At 48.8% G+C, this 18530-nt stretch overlaps 1 non-coding gene and 10 pseudogenes across 1 annotated transcript; all 11 read right to left on the bottom strand.

The window, feature by feature from the left end:
- Nucleotides 1–875: 875 nt before the first annotated feature.
- Nucleotides 876–993, bottom strand: LOC147997711 (5S ribosomal RNA; annotated as a pseudogene).
- A 1176-nt stretch (nt 994–2169) lies between these two features.
- LOC147997710 (chromobox protein homolog 3 pseudogene) lies at nt 2170–2606 on the bottom strand (annotated as a pseudogene).
- A 1888-nt stretch (nt 2607–4494) lies between these two features.
- Nucleotides 4495–4612, bottom strand: LOC147997709 (5S ribosomal RNA; annotated as a pseudogene).
- A 1178-nt stretch (nt 4613–5790) lies between these two features.
- LOC147997708 (chromobox protein homolog 3 pseudogene) lies at nt 5791–6228 on the bottom strand (annotated as a pseudogene).
- Nucleotides 6229–7076: 848 nt separating this feature from the next.
- On the bottom strand, nt 7077–7194 carry LOC147997707 (5S ribosomal RNA; annotated as a pseudogene).
- Nucleotides 7195–8372: 1178 nt separating this feature from the next.
- Nucleotides 8373–8809, bottom strand: LOC147997706 (chromobox protein homolog 3 pseudogene; annotated as a pseudogene).
- A 2568-nt stretch (nt 8810–11377) lies between these two features.
- LOC147997705 (5S ribosomal RNA) lies at nt 11378–11495 on the bottom strand (annotated as a pseudogene).
- A 1182-nt stretch (nt 11496–12677) lies between these two features.
- On the bottom strand, nt 12678–13115 carry LOC147997704 (chromobox protein homolog 3 pseudogene; annotated as a pseudogene).
- An 848-nt stretch (nt 13116–13963) lies between these two features.
- Nucleotides 13964–14081, bottom strand: LOC147997703 (5S ribosomal RNA; annotated as a pseudogene).
- Nucleotides 14082–15259: 1178 nt separating this feature from the next.
- On the bottom strand, nt 15260–15697 carry LOC147997702 (chromobox protein homolog 3 pseudogene; annotated as a pseudogene).
- A 2310-nt stretch (nt 15698–18007) lies between these two features.
- Rn5s (5S RNA) lies at nt 18008–18127 on the bottom strand. The gene has a single exon (NR_033176.2). It is a non-coding gene; the product is annotated as a 5S RNA (ribosomal RNA).
- Nucleotides 18128–18530: the final 403 nt, after the last annotated feature.

The following is an 18530-nucleotide window of genomic DNA, read 5'->3' as shown; positions in this document are numbered from 1 at the left end:
TCCTGAGCTCCTGAGCTCCTGAGCTCCTGAGCTCCTGAGCTCCTGAGCTCCTGAGCTCCTGAGCTCCTGAGCTCCTGAGCTCCTGAGCTCCTGAGCTCCTGAGCTCCTGAGCTCCTGAGCTCCTGAGCTCCTGAGCTCCTGAGCTCCTGAGCTCCTGAGCTCCTGAGCTCCTGAGCTCCTGAGCTCCTGAGCTCCTGAGCTCCTGAGCTCCTGAGCTCCTGAGCTCCTGAGCTCCTGAGCTCCTGAGCTCCTGAGCTCCTGAGCTCCTGAGCTCCTGAGCTCCTGAGCTCCTGAGCTCCTGAGCTCCTGAGCTCCTGAGCTCCTGAGCTCCTGAGCTCCTGAGCTCCTGAGCTCCTGAGCTCCTGAGCTCCTGAGCTCCTGAGCTCCTGAGCTCCTGAGCTCCTGAGCTCCTGAGCTCCTGAGCTCCTGAGCTCCTGAGCTCCTGAGCTCCTGAGCTCCTGAGCTCCTGAGCTCCTGAGCTCCTGAGCTCCTGAGCTCCTGAGCTCCTGAGCTCCTGAGCTCCTGAGCTCCTGAGCTCCTGAGCTCCTGAGCTCCTGAGCTCCTGAGCTCCTGAGCTCCTGAGCTCCTGAGCTCCTGAGCTCCTGAGCTCCTGAGCTCCTGAGCTCCTGAGCTCCTGAGCTCCTGAGCTCCTGAGCTCCTGAGCTCCTGAGCTCCTGAGCTCCTGAGCTCCTGAGCTCCTGAGCTCCTGAGCTCCTGAGCTCCTGAGCTCCTGAGCTCCTGAGCTCCTGAGCTCCTGAGCTCCTGAGCTCCTGAGCTCCTGAGCTCCTGAGCTCCTGAGCTCCTGAGCTCCTGAGCTCCTGATTTTGATTGCCTGGCAAGAGCTCTACCACTGAGTTAAATCCCCAACCCCCAAAAGCCTACAGCACCCGGTATCCCAGGTGGTCTCCCATCCACGTACTAAGCATGCCCGACCCTGCTTAGCTTCCGAGATCAGACGAGATCGGGCGCGTTCCGGGTGGTATGGCTGTAGGCTCTTCTGACATTTTTTTAAGGAATATAAAACTATTCATTGACACAGCCAGAATACGGCAGATACATAGGTGAATGCGAGCAACAAACCAGTGAACTGAGCGCAGGACCCCAGTTGAAGAAATCAGAGAAAGGACTAAAAGAGCTTGAAGGGACTTGAGACCCCATATGAACAACAACACCAACCAACCAGAGCTTCCAGGGACTAAACCACAGCAGGACTTAATGGCCAACATCAGCTCTAACCATGATTCTACTTCCACATCAAACAGATTCCATGAATCATAACCTTTTAGTACAGATTTTAACTTCCTACAAAGGAATGTTTCAACCAGAGGAACCTTTACACAGAACAGCTGACTCGGACCTGCCTCTGTAGATCAGCTGGCCTCTTAAATCACAGCTCCACCTGCCTCTAGAGTTCTGGCATTAAAGGTGCACACCACCACACTAGGCCAAGTCTTGTTGTTAAATCAAGCTACTACTTCGTTTAATTCCGTTTTCTGAAGGTGGAGTTGGTATGAAAATAAACTACTGTATTTATTTGATAATACATCAATTCTGATGGGCTTGCTTTTAAACTATCCAATACATTACAGACTCTGCTTAATCCGAAAGGTTATGGTATCAGGAAAATGGTCAGGCTGATGGCCTCTCATCAACCTGTGTTTTCACGTTCAGCTCTTTTGAGTATTAAAAGCAAGCTAAAACAGACAGGTTATGTAAGTGTTTTATGCATACACTGCATACAAACAAACGCGCCCGCGCACACACACACACACACACACACACACACACACACACCAGAATGGTCCTTCTGTGTCCCAGTTAAAAATAAGTTCTGACTTGAGTCATGACTGTAAAATCTCCCCAGTGTTTAAGAAAAGCTGTTCTTCAAGCCGAGGAAATACAACATGGTGTCAAGTACTCTACTGTTACAGGAAGCAACTACAGAGAGCTCTCACTCGCTCAAAGGAGTCAGTGCCTTTTGACGCAGAACGAAAACCAAAAATCTCCCAACTACTGCCAATGCTTTCAAAACTAGCATATCAGACTTGATTTTCATCAGGATGCTCTTTGATCCACACTAGTAATTCAAAACCCAAGATCCAGATCATTCATATATATATATATATATATATATATATATTTTATATACATATATATAATATTGTGTATTTATATATGCAAACAATTATTGTACTTCATTTCGGTACAAGAATGCCAAATCAGCCACTCCTCATAGAAGGCGATGACAATCTGAGGCCACTTCATATTCGCCTCCTTTGCTTGTCAGCAGCATCTCTCTTCTTCGATTTGCTCTCATCGGATTCACTATCAGATAAAGATTTCCTTTTTGGACAATCGTTTTCTTTACCAGCTTTTCGAGAATGAAGAAGTGCTTCAATTAATTCTGGACAATCTAAATTTTCTCCTGGTACCCAAGTATTATCGGCATCTGTAAACCCCTTCCACTTCACGAAATAGTTCACTACACAATGGTTCAGTACTTTTTCTACCACAAATTCTTCAGGCTCAGCATCTTCAACTCTTTTACTCTTTCCATTCTGTTTTTTTTTTCCCAATTTTTGCAATGTAGTTTTATTGGAGGCCATTTTTAAAATTTAATCGGAGACTTGAAGCGCGCTCAGATGCTCAGGGCCGCGGATTCTGCAGAGTCTCCCGCCTATGTGATTCAGCTCAGGCACATCCTAGAGGAGGGGTTCCTCTGACATTTTTAAAGTCTATTTTTAGGGTTGGGGATTTAACTCAGTCGTAGGGCACATGCCTAGCAAGCACAAGGCCCTGGGTTCGATCCTTAGCTCTGGGGAAGGAAAAAAAAAGGCAAAATAAAAGTTGTGAAGTCGGGCTGGAAGGATGGCTTAGTGGTTAAGAGCACTGACTGCTCTTCCAGAGGTTCTGCGTTCAAATCCCAGCAACGACATGGTGTCTCACAGCCATCTGTAGTGAGATCTGATGCCCTCTTCTGGTGTGTCTGAAGACAGCTACAGTGTACTTATATATAAGAAATACATCTTTTTTAAAAAAGTTGTAAAGTCTATTTCTGTTTGTTGGTGTGGTTTGGTTTGTTTTGGGATGGGTTTTTTAAGGTTGCTTTGTTGTTTTGGTTTCTGTTGGTTTGTTACGCACATGGTCTCACTGTGTATCCCTGCTGTCCTGAAATCTCCTCCTGAGCTCCTGAGCTCCTGAGCTCCTGAGCTCCTGAGCTCCTGAGCTCCTGAGCTCCTGAGCTCCTGAGCTCCTGAGCTCCTGAGCTCCTGAGCTCCTGAGCTCCTGAGCTCCTGAGCTCCTGAGCTCCTGAGCTCCTGAGCTCCTGAGCTCCTGAGCTCCTGAGCTCCTGAGCTCCTGAGCTCCTGAGCTCCTGAGCTCCTGAGCTCCTGAGCTCCTGAGCTCCTGAGCTCCTGAGCTCCTGAGCTCCTGAGCTCCTGAGCTCCTGAGCTCCTGAGCTCCTGAGCTCCTGAGCTCCTGAGCTCCTGAGCTCCTGAGCTCCTGAGCTCCTGAGCTCCTGAGCTCCTGAGCTCCTGAGCTCCTGAGCTCCTGAGCTCCTGAGCTCCTGAGCTCCTGAGCTCCTGAGCTCCTGAGCTCCTGAGCTCCTGAGCTCCTGAGCTCCTGAGCTCCTGAGCTCCTGAGCTCCTGAGCTCCTGAGCTCCTGAGCTCCTGAGCTCCTGAGCTCCTGAGCTCCTGAGCTCCTGAGCTCCTGAGCTCCTGAGCTCCTGAGCTCCTGAGCTCCTGAGCTCCTGAGCTCCTGAGCTCCTGAGCTCCTGAGCTCCTGAGCTCCTGAGCTCCTGAGCTCCTGAGCTCCTGAGCTCCTGAGCTCCTGAGCTCCTGAGCTCCTGAGCTCCTGAGCTCCTGAGCTCCTGAGCTCCTGAGCTCCTGAGCTCCTGAGCTCCTGAGCTCCTGAGCTCCTGAGCTCCTGAGCTCCTGAGCTCCTGAGCTCCTGAGCTCCTGAGCTCCTGAGCTCCTGAGCTCCTGAGCTCCTGAGCTCCTGAGCTCCTGAGCTCCTGAGCTCCTGAGCTCCTGAGCTCCTGAGCTCCTGAGCTCCTGAGCTCCTGAGCTCCTGAGCTCCTGAGCTCCTGAGCTCCTGAGCTCCTGAGCTCCTGAGCTCCTGAGCTCCTGAGCTCCTGAGCTCCTGAGCTCCTGAGCTCCTGAGCTCCTGAGCTCCTGAGCTCCTGAGCTCCTGAGCTCCTGAGCTCCTGAGCTCCTGAGCTCCTGAGCTCCTGAGCTCCTGAGCTCCTGAGCTCCTGAGCTCCTGAGCTCCTGAGCTCCTGAGCTCCTGAGCTCCTGAGCTCCTGAGCTCCTGAGCTCCTGAGCTCCTGAGCTCCTGAGCTCCTGAGCTCCTGAGCTCCTGAGCTCCTGAGCTCCTGAGCTCCTGAGCTCCTGAGCTCCTGAGCTCCTGAGCTCCTGAGCTCCTGAGCTCCTGAGCTCCTGATTTTGATTGCCTGGCAAGAGCTCTACCACTGAGTTAAATCCCCAACCCCCAAAAGCCTACAGCACCCGGTATCCCAGGTGGTCTCCCATCCACGTACTAAGCATGCCCGACCCTGCTTAGCTTCCGAGATCAGACGAGATCGGGCGCGTTCCGGGTGGTATGGCTGTAGGCTCTTCTGACATTTTTTTAAGGAATATAAAACTATTCATTGACACAGCCAGAATACGGCAGATACATAGGTGAATGCGAGCAACAAACCAGTGAACTGAGCGCAGGACCCCAGTTGAAGAAATCAGAGAAAGGACTAAAAGAGCTTGAAGGGACTTGAGACCCCATATGAACAACAACACCAACCAACCAGAGCTTCCAGGGACTAAACCACAGCAGGACTTAATGGCCAACATCAGCTCTAACCATGATTCTACTTCCACATCAAACAGATTCCATGAATCATAACCTTTTAGTACAGATTTTAACTTCCTACAAAGGAATGTTTCAACCAGAGGAACCTTTACACAGAACAGCTGACTCGGACCTGCCTCTGTAGATCAGCTGGCCTCTTAAATCACAGCTCCACCTGCCTCTAGAGTTCTGGCATTAAAGGTGCACACCACCACACTAGGCCAAGTCTTGTTGTTAAATCAAGCTACTACTTCGTTTAATTCCGTTTTCTGAAGGTGGAGTTGGTATGAAAATAAACTACTGTATTTATTTGATAATACATCAATTCTGATGGGCTTGCTTTTAAACTATCCAATACATTACAGACTCTGCTTAATCCGAAAGGTTATGGTATCAGGAAAATGGTCAGGCTGATGGCCTCTCATCAACCTGTGTTTTCACGTTCAGCTCTTTTGAGTATTAAAAGCAAGCTAAAACAGACAGGTTATGTAAGTGTTTTATGCATACACTGCATACAAACAAACGCGCCCGCGCACACACACACACACACACACACACACACACACACACACACACCAGAATGGTCCTTCTGTGTCCCAGTTAAAAATAAGTTCTGACTTGAGTCATGACTGTAAAATCTCCCCAGTGTTTAAGAAAAGCTGTTCTTCAAGCCGAGGAAATACAACATGGTGTCAAGTACTCTACTGTTACAGGAAGCAACTACAGAGAGCTCTCACTCGCTCAAAGGAGTCAGTGCCTTTTGACGCAGAACGAAAACCAAAAATCTCCCAACTACTGCCAATGCTTTCAAAACTAGCATATCAGACTTGATTTTCATCAGGATGCTCTTTGATCCACACTAGTAATTCAAAACCCAAGATCCAGATCATTCATATATATATATATATATATATATATTTTATATACATATATATAATATTGTGTATTTATATATGCAAACAATTATTGTACTTCATTTCGGTACAAGAATGCCAAATCAGCCACTCCTCATAGAAGGCGATGACAATCTGAGGCCACTTCATATTCGCCTCCTTTGCTTGTCAGCAGCATCTCTCTTCTTCGATTTGCTCTCATCGGATTCACTATCAGATAAAGATTTCCTTTTTGGACAATCGTTTTCTTTACCAGCTTTTCGAGAATGAAGAAGTGCTTCAATTAATTCTGGACAATCTAAATTTTCTCCTGGTACCCAAGTATTATCGGCATCTGTAAACCCCTTCCACTTCACGAAATAGTTCACTACACAATGGTTCAGTACTTTTTCTACCACAAATTCTTCAGGCTCAGCATCTTCAACTCTTTTACTCTTTCCATTCTGTTTTTTTTTTTCCCAATTTTTGCAATGTAGTTTTATTGGAGGCCATTTTTAAAATTTAATCGGAGACTTGAAGCGCGCTCAGATGCTCAGGGCCGCGGATTCTGCAGAGTCTCCCGCCTATGTGATTCAGCTCAGGCACATCCTAGAGGAGGGGTTCCTCTGACATTTTTAAAGTCTATTTTTAGGGTTGGGGATTTAACTCAGTCGTAGGGCACATGCCTAGCAAGCACAAGGCCCTGGGTTCGATCCTTAGCTCTGGGGAAGGAAAAAAAAAGGCAAAATAAAAGTTGTGAAGTCGGGCTGGAAGGATGGCTTAGTGGTTAAGAGCACTGACTGCTCTTCCAGAGGTTCTGCGTTCAAATCCCAGCAACGACATGGTGTCTCACAGCCATCTGTAGTGAGATCTGATGCCCTCTTCTGGTGTGTCTGAAGACAGCTACAGTGTACTTATATATAAGAAATACATCTTTTTTAAAAAAGTTGTAAAGTCTATTTCTGTTTGTTGGTGTGGTTTGGTTTGTTTTGGGATGGGTTTTTTAAGGTTGCTTTGTTGTTTTGGTTTCTGTTGGTTTGTTACGCACATGGTCTCACTGTGTATCCCTGCTGTCCTGAAATCTCCTCCTGAGCTCCTGAGCTCCTGAGCTCCTGAGCTCCTGAGCTCCTGAGCTCCTGAGCTCCTGAGCTCCTGAGCTCCTGAGCTCCTGAGCTCCTGAGCTCCTGAGCTCCTGAGCTCCTGAGCTCCTGAGCTCCTGAGCTCCTGAGCTCCTGAGCTCCTGAGCTCCTGAGCTCCTGAGCTCCTGAGCTCCTGAGCTCCTGAGCTCCTGAGCTCCTGAGCTCCTGATTTTGATTGCCTGGCAAGAGCTCTACCACTGAGTTAAATCCCCAACCCCCAAAAGCCTACAGCACCCGGTATCCCAGGTGGTCTCCCATCCACGTACTAAGCATGCCCGACCCTGCTTAGCTTCCGAGATCAGACGAGATCGGGCGCGTTCCGGGTGGTATGGCTGTAGGCTCTTCTGACATTTTTTTAAGGAATATAAAACTATTCATTGACACAGCCAGAATACGGCAGATACATAGGTGAATGCGAGCAACAAACCAGTGAACTGAGCGCAGGACCCCAGTTGAAGAAATCAGAGAAAGGACTAAAAGAGCTTGAAGGGACTTGAGACCCCATATGAACAACAACACCAACCAACCAGAGCTTCCAGGGACTAAACCACAGCAGGACTTAATGGCCAACATCAGCTCTAACCATGATTCTACTTCCACATCAAACAGATTCCATGAATCATAACCTTTTAGTACAGATTTTAACTTCCTACAAAGGAATGTTTCAACCAGAGGAACCTTTACACAGAACAGCTGACTCGGACCTGCCTCTGTAGATCAGCTGGCCTCTTAAATCACAGCTCCACCTGCCTCTAGAGTTCTGGCATTAAAGGTGCACACCACCACACTAGGCCAAGTCTTGTTGTTAAATCAAGCTACTACTTCGTTTAATTCCGTTTTCTGAAGGTGGAGTTGGTATGAAAATAAACTACTGTATTTATTTGATAATACATCAATTCTGATGGGCTTGCTTTTAAACTATCCAATACATTACAGACTCTGCTTAATCCGAAAGGTTATGGTATCAGGAAAATGGTCAGGCTGATGGCCTCTCATCAACCTGTGTTTTCACGTTCAGCTCTTTTGAGTATTAAAAGCAAGCTAAAACAGACAGGTTATGTAAGTGTTTTATGCATACACTGCATACAAACAAACGCGCCCGCGCACACACACACACACACACACACACACACACACACACACACACCAGAATGGTCCTTCTGTGTCCCAGTTAAAAATAAGTTCTGACTTGAGTCATGACTGTAAAATCTCCCCAGTGTTTAAGAAAAGCTGTTCTTCAAGCCGAGGAAATACAACATGGTGTCAAGTACTCTACTGTTACAGGAAGCAACTACAGAGAGCTCTCACTCGCTCAAAGGAGTCAGTGCCTTTTGACGCAGAACGAAAACCAAAAATCTCCCAACTACTGCCAATGCTTTCAAAACTAGCATATCAGACTTGATTTTCATCAGGATGCTCTTTGATCCACACTAGTAATTCAAAACCCAAGATCCAGATCATTCATATATATATATATATATATATATATTTTATATACATATATATAATATTGTGTATTTATATATGCAAACAATTATTGTACTTCATTTCGGTACAAGAATGCCAAATCAGCCACTCCTCATAGAAGGCGATGACAATCTGAGGCCACTTCATATTCGCCTCCTTTGCTTGTCAGCAGCATCTCTCTTCTTCGATTTGCTCTCATCGGATTCACTATCAGATAAAGATTTCCTTTTTGGACAATCGTTTTCTTTACCAGCTTTTCGAGAATGAAGAAGTGCTTCAATTAATTCTGGACAATCTAAATTTTCTCCTGGTACCCAAGTATTATCGGCATCTGTAAACCCCTTCCACTTCACGAAATAGTTCACTACACAATGGTTCAGTACTTTTTCTACCACAAATTCTTCAGGCTCAGCATCTTCAACTCTTTTACTCTTTCCATTCTGTTTTTTTTTTCCCAATTTTTGCAATGTAGTTTTATTGGAGGCCATTTTTAAAATTTAATCGGAGACTTGAAGCGCGCTCAGATGCTCAGGGCCGCGGATTCTGCAGAGTCTCCCGCCTATGTGATTCAGCTCAGGCACATCCTAGAGGAGGGGTTCCTCTGACATTTTTAAAGTCTATTTTTAGGGTTGGGGATTTAACTCAGTCGTAGGGCACATGCCTAGCAAGCACAAGGCCCTGGGTTCGATCCTTAGCTCTGGGGAAGGAAAAAAAAAGGCAAAATAAAAGTTGTGAAGTCGGGCTGGAAGGATGGCTTAGTGGTTAAGAGCACTGACTGCTCTTCCAGAGGTTCTGCGTTCAAATCCCAGCAACGACATGGTGTCTCACAGCCATCTGTAGTGAGATCTGATGCCCTCTTCTGGTGTGTCTGAAGACAGCTACAGTGTACTTATATATAAGAAATACATCTTTTTTAAAAAAGTTGTAAAGTCTATTTCTGTTTGTTGGTGTGGTTTGGTTTGTTTTGGGATGGGTTTTTTAAGGTTGCTTTGTTGTTTTGGTTTCTGTTGGTTTGTTACGCACATGGTCTCACTGTGTATCCCTGCTGTCCTGAAATCTCCTCCTGAGCTCCTGAGCTCCTGAGCTCCTGAGCTCCTGAGCTCCTGAGCTCCTGAGCTCCTGAGCTCCTGAGCTCCTGAGCTCCTGAGCTCCTGAGCTCCTGAGCTCCTGAGCTCCTGAGCTCCTGAGCTCCTGAGCTCCTGAGCTCCTGAGCTCCTGAGCTCCTGAGCTCCTGAGCTCCTGAGCTCCTGAGCTCCTGAGCTCCTGAGCTCCTGAGCTCCTGAGCTCCTGAGCTCCTGAGCTCCTGAGCTCCTGAGCTCCTGAGCTCCTGAGCTCCTGAGCTCCTGAGCTCCTGAGCTCCTGAGCTCCTGAGCTCCTGAGCTCCTGAGCTCCTGAGCTCCTGAGCTCCTGAGCTCCTGAGCTCCTGAGCTCCTGAGCTCCTGAGCTCCTGAGCTCCTGAGCTCCTGAGCTCCTGAGCTCCTGAGCTCCTGAGCTCCTGAGCTCCTGAGCTCCTGAGCTCCTGAGCTCCTGAGCTCCTGAGCTCCTGAGCTCCTGAGCTCCTGAGCTCCTGAGCTCCTGAGCTCCTGAGCTCCTGAGCTCCTGAGCTCCTGAGCTCCTGAGCTCCTGAGCTCCTGAGCTCCTGAGCTCCTGAGCTCCTGAGCTCCTGAGCTCCTGAGCTCCTGAGCTCCTGAGCTCCTGAGCTCCTGAGCTCCTGAGCTCCTGAGCTCCTGAGCTCCTGAGCTCCTGAGCTCCTGAGCTCCTGAGCTCCTGAGCTCCTGAGCTCCTGAGCTCCTGAGCTCCTGAGCTCCTGAGCTCCTGAGCTCCTGAGCTCCTGAGCTCCTGAGCTCCTGAGCTCCTGAGCTCCTGAGCTCCTGAGCTCCTGAGCTCCTGAGCTCCTGAGCTCCTGAGCTCCTGAGCTCCTGAGCTCCTGAGCTCCTGAGCTCCTGAGCTCCTGAGCTCCTGAGCTCCTGAGCTCCTGAGCTCCTGAGCTCCTGAGCTCCTGAGCTCCTGAGCTCCTGAGCTCCTGAGCTCCTGAGCTCCTGAGCTCCTGAGCTCCTGAGCTCCTGAGCTCCTGAGCTCCTGAGCTCCTGAGCTCCTGAGCTCCTGAGCTCCTGAGCTCCTGAGCTCCTGAGCTCCTGAGCTCCTGAGCTCCTGAGCTCCTGAGCTCCTGAGCTCCTGAGCTCCTGAGCTCCTGAGCTCCTGAGCTCCTGAGCTCCTGAGCTCCTGAGCTCCTGAGCTCCTGAGCTCCTGAGCTCCTGAGCTCCTGAGCTCCTGAGCTCCTGAGCTCCTGAGCTCCTGAGCTCCTGAGCTCCTGAGCTCCTGAGCTCCTGAGCTCCTGAGCTCCTGAGCTCCTGAGCTCCTGAGCTCCTGAGCTCCTGAGCTCCTGAGCTCCTGAGCTCCTGAGCTCCTGAGCTCCTGAGCTCCTGAGCTCCTGAGCTCCTGAGCTCCTGAGCTCCTGAGCTCCTGAGCTCCTGAGCTCCTGAGCTCCTGAGCTCCTGAGCTCCTGAGCTCCTGAGCTCCTGAGCTCCTGAGCTCCTGAGCTCCTGAGCTCCTGAGCTCCTGAGCTCCTGAGCTCCTGAGCTCCTGAGCTCCTGAGCTCCTGAGCTCCTGAGCTCCTGAGCTCCTGAGCTCCTGAGCTCCTGAGCTCCTGAGCTCCTGAGCTCCTGAGCTCCTGAGCTCCTGAGCTCCTGAGCTCCTGAGCTCCTGAGCTCCTGAGCTCCTGAGCTCCTGAGCTCCTGAGCTCCTGAGCTCCTGAGCTCCTGAGCTCCTGAGCTCCTGAGCTCCTGAGCTCCTGAGCTCCTGAGCTCCTGAGCTCCTGAGCTCCTGAGCTCCTGAGCTCCTGAGCTCCTGAGCTCCTGAGCTCCTGAGCTCCTGAGCTCCTGAGCTCCTGAGCTCCTGAGCTCCTGAGCTCCTGAGCTCCTGAGCTCCTGAGCTCCTGAGCTCCTGAGCTCCTGAGCTCCTGAGCTCCTGAGCTCCTGAGCTCCTGAGCTCCTGAGCTCCTGATTTTGATTGCCTGGCAAGAGCTCTACCACTGAGTTAAATCCCCAACCCCCAAAAGCCTACAGCACCCGGTATCCCAGGTGGTCTCCCATCCACGTACTAAGCATGCCCGACCCTGCTTAGCTTCCGAGATCAGACGAGATCGGGCGCGTTCCGGGTGGTATGGCTGTAGGCTCTTCTGACATTTTTTTAAGGAATATAAAACTATTCATTGACACAGCCAGAATACGGCAGATACATAGGTGAATGCGAGCAACAAACCAGTGAACTGAGCGCAGGACCCCAGTTGAAGAAATCAGAGAAAGGACTAAAAGAGCTTGAAGGGACTTGAGACCCCATATGAACAACAACACCAACCAACCAGAGCTTCCAGGGACTAAACCACAGCAGGACTTAATGGCCAACATCAGCTCTAACCATGATTCTACTTCCACATCAAACAGATTCCATGAATCATAACCTTTTAGTACAGATTTTAACTTCCTACAAAGGAATGTTTCAACCAGAGGAACCTTTACACAGAACAGCTGACTCGGACCTGCCTCTGTAGATCAGCTGGCCTCTTAAATCACAGCTCCACCTGCCTCTAGAGTTCTGGCATTAAAGGTGCACACCACCACACTAGGCCAAGTCTTGTTGTTAAATCAAGCTACTACTTCGTTTAATTCCGTTTTCTGAAGGTGGAGTTGGTATGAAAATAAACTACTGTATTTATTTGATAATACATCAATTCTGATGGGCTTGCTTTTAAACTATCCAATACATTACAGACTCTGCTTAATCCGAAAGGTTATGGTATCAGGAAAATGGTCAGGCTGATGGCCTCTCATCAACCTGTGTTTTCACGTTCAGCTCTTTTGAGTATTAAAAGCAAGCTAAAACAGACAGGTTATGTAAGTGTTTTATGCATACACTGCATACAAACAAACGCGCCCGCGCACACACACACACACACACACACACACACACACACACACACACCAGAATGGTCCTTCTGTGTCCCAGTTAAAAATAAGTTCTGACTTGAGTCATGACTGTAAAATCTCCCCAGTGTTTAAGAAAAGCTGTTCTTCAAGCCGAGGAAATACAACATGGTGTCAAGTACTCTACTGTTACAGGAAGCAACTACAGAGAGCTCTCACTCGCTCAAAGGAGTCAGTGCCTTTTGACGCAGAACGAAAACCAAAAATCTCCCAACTACTGCCAATGCTTTCAAAACTAGCATATCAGACTTGATTTTCATCAGGATGCTCTTTGATCCACACTAGTAATTCAAAACCCAAGATCCAGATCATTCATATATATATATATATATATATATATATATTTTATATACATATATATAATATTGTGTATTTATATATGCAAACAATTATTGTACTTCATTTCGGTACAAGAATGCCAAATCAGCCACTCCTCATAGAAGGCGATGACAATCTGAGGCCACTTCATATTCGCCTCCTTTGCTTGTCAGCAGCATCTCTCTTCTTCGATTTGCTCTCATCGGATTCACTATCAGATAAAGATTTCCTTTTTGGACAATCGTTTTCTTTACCAGCTTTTCGAGAATGAAGAAGTGCTTCAATTAATTCTGGACAATCTAAATTTTCTCCTGGTACCCAAGTATTATCGGCATCTGTAAACCCCTTCCACTTCACGAAATAGTTCACTACACAATGGTTCAGTACTTTTTCTACCACAAATTCTTCAGGCTCAGCATCTTCAACTCTTTTACTCTTTCCATTCTGTTTTTTTTTTTCCCAATTTTTGCAATGTAGTTTTATTGGAGGCCATTTTTAAAATTTAATCGGAGACTTGAAGCGCGCTCAGATGCTCAGGGCCGCGGATTCTGCAGAGTCTCCCGCCTATGTGATTCAGCTCAGGCACATCCTAGAGGAGGGGTTCCTCTGACATTTTTAAAGTCTATTTTTAGGGTTGGGGATTTAACTCAGTCGTAGGGCACATGCCTAGCAAGCACAAGGCCCTGGGTTCGATCCTTAGCTCTGGGGAAGGAAAAAAAAAGGCAAAATAAAAGTTGTGAAGTCGGGCTGGAAGGATGGCTTAGTGGTTAAGAGCACTGACTGCTCTTCCAGAGGTTCTGCGTTCAAATCCCAGCAACGACATGGTGTCTCACAGCCATCTGTAGTGAGATCTGATGCCCTCTTCTGGTGTGTCTGAAGACAGCTACAGTGTACTTATATATAAGAAATACATCTTTTTTAAAAAAGTTGTAAAGTCTATTTCTGTTTGTTGGTGTGGTTTGGTTTGTTTTGGGATGGGTTTTTTAAGGTTGCTTTGTTGTTTTGGTTTCTGTTGGTTTGTTACGCACATGGTCTCACTGTGTATCCCTGCTGTCCTGAAATCTCCTCCTGAGCTCCTGAGCTCCTGAGCTCCTGAGCTCCTGAGCTCCTGAGCTCCTGAGCTCCTGAGCTCCTGAGCTCCTGAGCTCCTGAGCTCCTGAGCTCCTGAGCTCCTGAGCTCCTGAGCTCCTGAGCTCCTGAGCTCCTGAGCTCCTGAGCTCCTGAGCTCCTGAGCTCCTGAGCTCCTGAGCTCCTGAGCTCCTGAGCTCCTGAGCTCCTGAGCTCCTGATTTTGATTGCCTGGCAAGAGCTCTACCACTGAGTTAAATCCCCAACCCCCAAAAGCCTACAGCACCCGGTATCCCAGGTGGTCTCCCATCCACGTACTAAGCATGCCCGACCCTGCTTAGCTTCCGAGATCAGACGAGATCGGGCGCGTTCCGGGTGGTATGGCTGTAGGCTCTTCTGACATTTTTTTAAGGAATATAAAACTATTCATTGACACAGCCAGAATACGGCAGATACATAGGTGAATGCGAGCAACAAACCAGTGAACTGAGCGCAGGACCCCAGTTGAAGAAATCAGAGAAAGGACTAAAAGAGCTTGAAGGGACTTGAGACCCCATATGAACAACAACACCAACCAACCAGAGCTTCCAGGGACTAAACCACAGCAGGACTTAATGGCCAACATCAGCTCTAACCATGATTCTACTTCCACATCAAACAGATTCCATGAATCATAACCTTTTAGTACAGATTTTAACTTCCTACAAAGGAATGTTTCAACCAGAGGAACCTTTACACAGAACAGCTGACTCGGACCTGCCTCTGTAGATCAGCTGGCCTCTTAAATCACAGCTCCACCTGCCTCTAGAGTTCTGGCATTAAAGGTGCACACCACCACACTAGGCCAAGTCTTGTTGTTAAATCAAGCTACTACTTCGTTTAATTCCGTTTTCTGAAGGTGGAGTTGGTATGAAAATAAACTACTGTATTTATTTGATAATACATCAATTCTGATGGGCTTGCTTTTAAACTATCCAATACATTACAGACTCTGCTTAATCCGAAAGGTTATGGTATCAGGAAAATGGTCAGGCTGATGGCCTCTCATCAACCTGTGTTTTCACGTTCAGCTCTTTTGAGTATTAAAAGCAAGCTAAAACAGACAGGTTATGTAAGTGTTTTATGCATACACTGCATACAAACAAACGCGCCCGCGCACACACACACACACACACACACACACACACACACACACACACCAGAATGGTCCTTCTGTGTCCCAGTTAAAAATAAGTTCTGACTTGAGTCATGACTGTAAAATCTCCCCAGTGTTTAAGAAAAGCTGTTCTTCAAGCCGAGGAAATACAACATGGTGTCAAGTACTCTACTGTTACAGGAAGCAACTACAGAGAGCTCTCACTCGCTCAAAGGAGTCAGTGCCTTTTGACGCAGAACGAAAACCAAAAATCTCCCAACTACTGCCAATGCTTTCAAAACTAGCATATCAGACTTGATTTTCATCAGGATGCTCTTTGATCCACACTAGTAATTCAAAACCCAAGATCCAGATCATTCATATATATATATATATATATATATATTTTATATACATATATATAATATTGTGTATTTATATATGCAAACAATTATTGTACTTCATTTCGGTACAAGAATGCCAAATCAGCCACTCCTCATAGAAGGCGATGACAATCTGAGGCCACTTCATATTCGCCTCCTTTGCTTGTCAGCAGCATCTCTCTTCTTCGATTTGCTCTCATCGGATTCACTATCAGATAAAGATTTCCTTTTTGGACAATCGTTTTCTTTACCAGCTTTTCGAGAATGAAGAAGTGCTTCAATTAATTCTGGACAATCTAAATTTTCTCCTGGTACCCAAGTATTATCGGCATCTGTAAACCCCTTCCACTTCACGAAATAGTTCACTACACAATGGTTCAGTACTTTTTCTACCACAAATTCTTCAGGCTCAGCATCTTCAACTCTTTTACTCTTTCCATTCTGTTTTTTTTTTTCCCAATTTTTGCAATGTAGTTTTATTGGAGGCCATTTTTAAAATTTAATCGGAGACTTGAAGCGCGCTCAGATGCTCAGGGCCGCGGATTCTGCAGAGTCTCCCGCCTATGTGATTCAGCTCAGGCACATCCTAGAGGAGGGGTTCCTCTGACATTTTTAAAGTCTATTTTTAGGGTTGGGGATTTAACTCAGTCGTAGGGCACATGCCTAGCAAGCACAAGGCCCTGGGTTCGATCCTTAGCTCTGGGGAAGGAAAAAAAAAGGCAAAATAAAAGTTGTGAAGTCGGGCTGGAAGGATGGCTTAGTGGTTAAGAGCACTGACTGCTCTTCCAGAGGTTCTGCGTTCAAATCCCAGCAACGACATGGTGTCTCACAGCCATCTGTAGTGAGATCTGATGCCCTCTTCTGGTGTGTCTGAAGACAGCTACAGTGTACTTATATATAAGAAATACATCTTTTTTAAAAAAGTTGTAAAGTCTATTTCTGTTTGTTGGTGTGGTTTGGTTTGTTTTGGGATGGGTTTTTTAAGGTTGCTTTGTTGTTTTGGTTTCTGTTGGTTTGTTACGCACATGGTCTCACTGTGTATCCCTGCTGTCCTGAAATCTCCTCCTGAGCTCCTGAGCTCCTGAGCTCCTGAGCTCCTGAGCTCCTGAGCTCCTGAGCTCCTGAGCTCCTGAGCTCCTGAGCTCCTGAGCTCCTGAGCTCCTGAGCTCCTGAGCTCCTGAGCTCCTGAGCTCCTGAGCTCCTGAGCTCCTGAGCTCCTGAGCTCCTGAGCTCCTGAGCTCCTGAGCTCCTGAGCTCCTGAGCTCCTGAGCTCCTGAGCTCCTGAGCTCCTGAGCTCCTGAGCTCCTGAGCTCCTGAGCTCCTGAGCTCCTGAGCTCCTGAGCTCCTGAGCTCCTGAGCTCCTGAGCTCCTGAGCTCCTGAGCTCCTGAGCTCCTGAGCTCCTGAGCTCCTGAGCTCCTGAGCTCCTGAGCTCCTGAGCTCCTGAGCTCCTGAGCTCCTGAGCTCCTGAGCTCCTGAGCTCCTGAGCTCCTGAGCTCCTGAGCTCCTGAGCTCCTGAGCTCCTGAGCTCCTGAGCTCCTGAGCTCCTGAGCTCCTGAGCTCCTGAGCTCCTGAGCTCCTGAGCTCCTGAGCTCCTGAGCTCCTGAGCTCCTGAGCTCCTGAGCTCCTGAGCTCCTGAGCTCCTGAGCTCCTGAGCTCCTGAGCTCCTGAGCTCCTGAGCTCCTGAGCTCCTGAGCTCCTGAGCTCCTGAGCTCCTGAGCTCCTGAGCTCCTGAGCTCCTGAGCTCCTGAGCTCCTGAGCTCCTGAGCTCCTGAGCTCCTGAGCTCCTGAGCTCCTGAGCTCCTGAGCTCCTGAGCTCCTGAGCTCCTGAGCTCCTGAGCTCCTGAGCTCCTGAGCTCCTGAGCTCCTGAGCTCCTGAGCTCCTGAGCTCCTGAGCTCCTGAGCTCCTGAGCTCCTGAGCTCCTGAGCTCCTGAGCTCCTGAGCTCCTGAGCTCCTGAGCTCCTGAGCTCCTGAGCTCCTGAGCTCCTGAGCTCCTGAGCTCCTGAGCTCCTGAGCTCCTGAGCTCCTGAGCTCCTGAGCTCCTGAGCTCCTGAGCTCCTGAGCTCCTGAGCTCCTGAGCTCCTGAGCTCCTGAGCTCCTGAGCTCCTGAGCTCCTGAGCTCCTGAGCTCCTGAGCTCCTGAGCTCCTGAGCTCCTGAGCTCCTGAGCTCCTGAGCTCCTGAGCTCCTGAGCTCCTGAGCTCCTGAGCTCCTGAGCTCCTGAGCTCCTGAGCTCCTGAGCTCCTGAGCTCCTGAGCTCCTGAGCTCCTGAGCTCCTGAGCTCCTGAGCTCCTGAGCTCCTGAGCTCCTGAGCTCCTGAGCTCCTGAGCTCCTGAGCTCCTGAGCTCCTGAGCTCCTGAGCTCCTGAGCTCCTGAGCTCCTGAGCTCCTGAGCTCCTGAGCTCCTGAGCTCCTGAGCTCCTGAGCTCCTGAGCTCCTGAGCTCCTGAGCTCCTGAGCTCCTGAGCTCCTGAGCTCCTGAGCTCCTGAGCTCCTGAGCTCCTGAGCTCCTGAGCTCCTGAGCTCCTGAGCTCCTGAGCTCCTGAGCTCCTGAGCTCCTGAGCTCCTGAGCTCCTGAGCTCCTGAGCTCCTGAGCTCCTGAGCTCCTGAGCTCCTGAGCTCCTGAGCTCCTGAGCTCCTGAGCTCCTGAGCTCCTGAGCTCCTGAGCTCCTGAGCTCCTGAGCTCCTGAGCTCCTGAGCTCCTGAGCTCCTGAGCTCCTGAGCTCCTGAGCTCCTGAGCTCCTGAGCTCCTGATTTTGATTGCCTGGCAAGAGCTCTACCACTGAGTTAAATCCCCAACCCCCAAAAGCCTACAGCACCCGGTATCCCAGGTGGTCTCCCATCCACGTACTAAGCATGCCCGACCCTGCTTAGCTTCCGAGATCAGACGAGATCGGGCGCGTTCCGGGTGGTATGGCTGTAGGCTCTTCTGACATTTTTTTAAGGAATATAAAACTATTCATTGACACAGCCAGAATACGGCAGATACATAGGTGAATGCGAGCAACAAACCAGTGAACTGAGCGCAGGACCCCAGTTGAAGAAATCAGAGAAAGGACTAAAAGAGCTTGAAGGGACTTGAGACCCCATATGAACAACAACACCAACCAACCAGAGCTTCCAGGGACTAAACCACAGCAGGACTTAATGGCCAACATCAGCTCTAACCATGATTCTACTTCCACATCAAACAGATTCCATGAATCATAACCTTTTAGTACAGATTTTAACTTCCTACAAAGGAATGTTTCAACCAGAGGAACCTTTACACAGAACAGCTGACTCGGACCTGCCTCTGTAGATCAGCTGGCCTCTTAAATCACAGCTC

Source organism: Rattus norvegicus, unplaced genomic scaffold, assembly GCF_021556685.1.
Source record: "Rattus norvegicus strain SHRSP/BbbUtx unplaced genomic scaffold, alternate assembly SHRSP_T2T unassigned-0000063, whole genome shotgun sequence".
In the NCBI taxonomy this organism is placed as follows: domain Eukaryota; kingdom Metazoa; phylum Chordata; class Mammalia; order Rodentia; family Muridae; genus Rattus; species Rattus norvegicus.
Note: the sequence above shows the minus strand (reverse complement) of the source record. Positions and strands in the feature narration are given on the sequence as shown.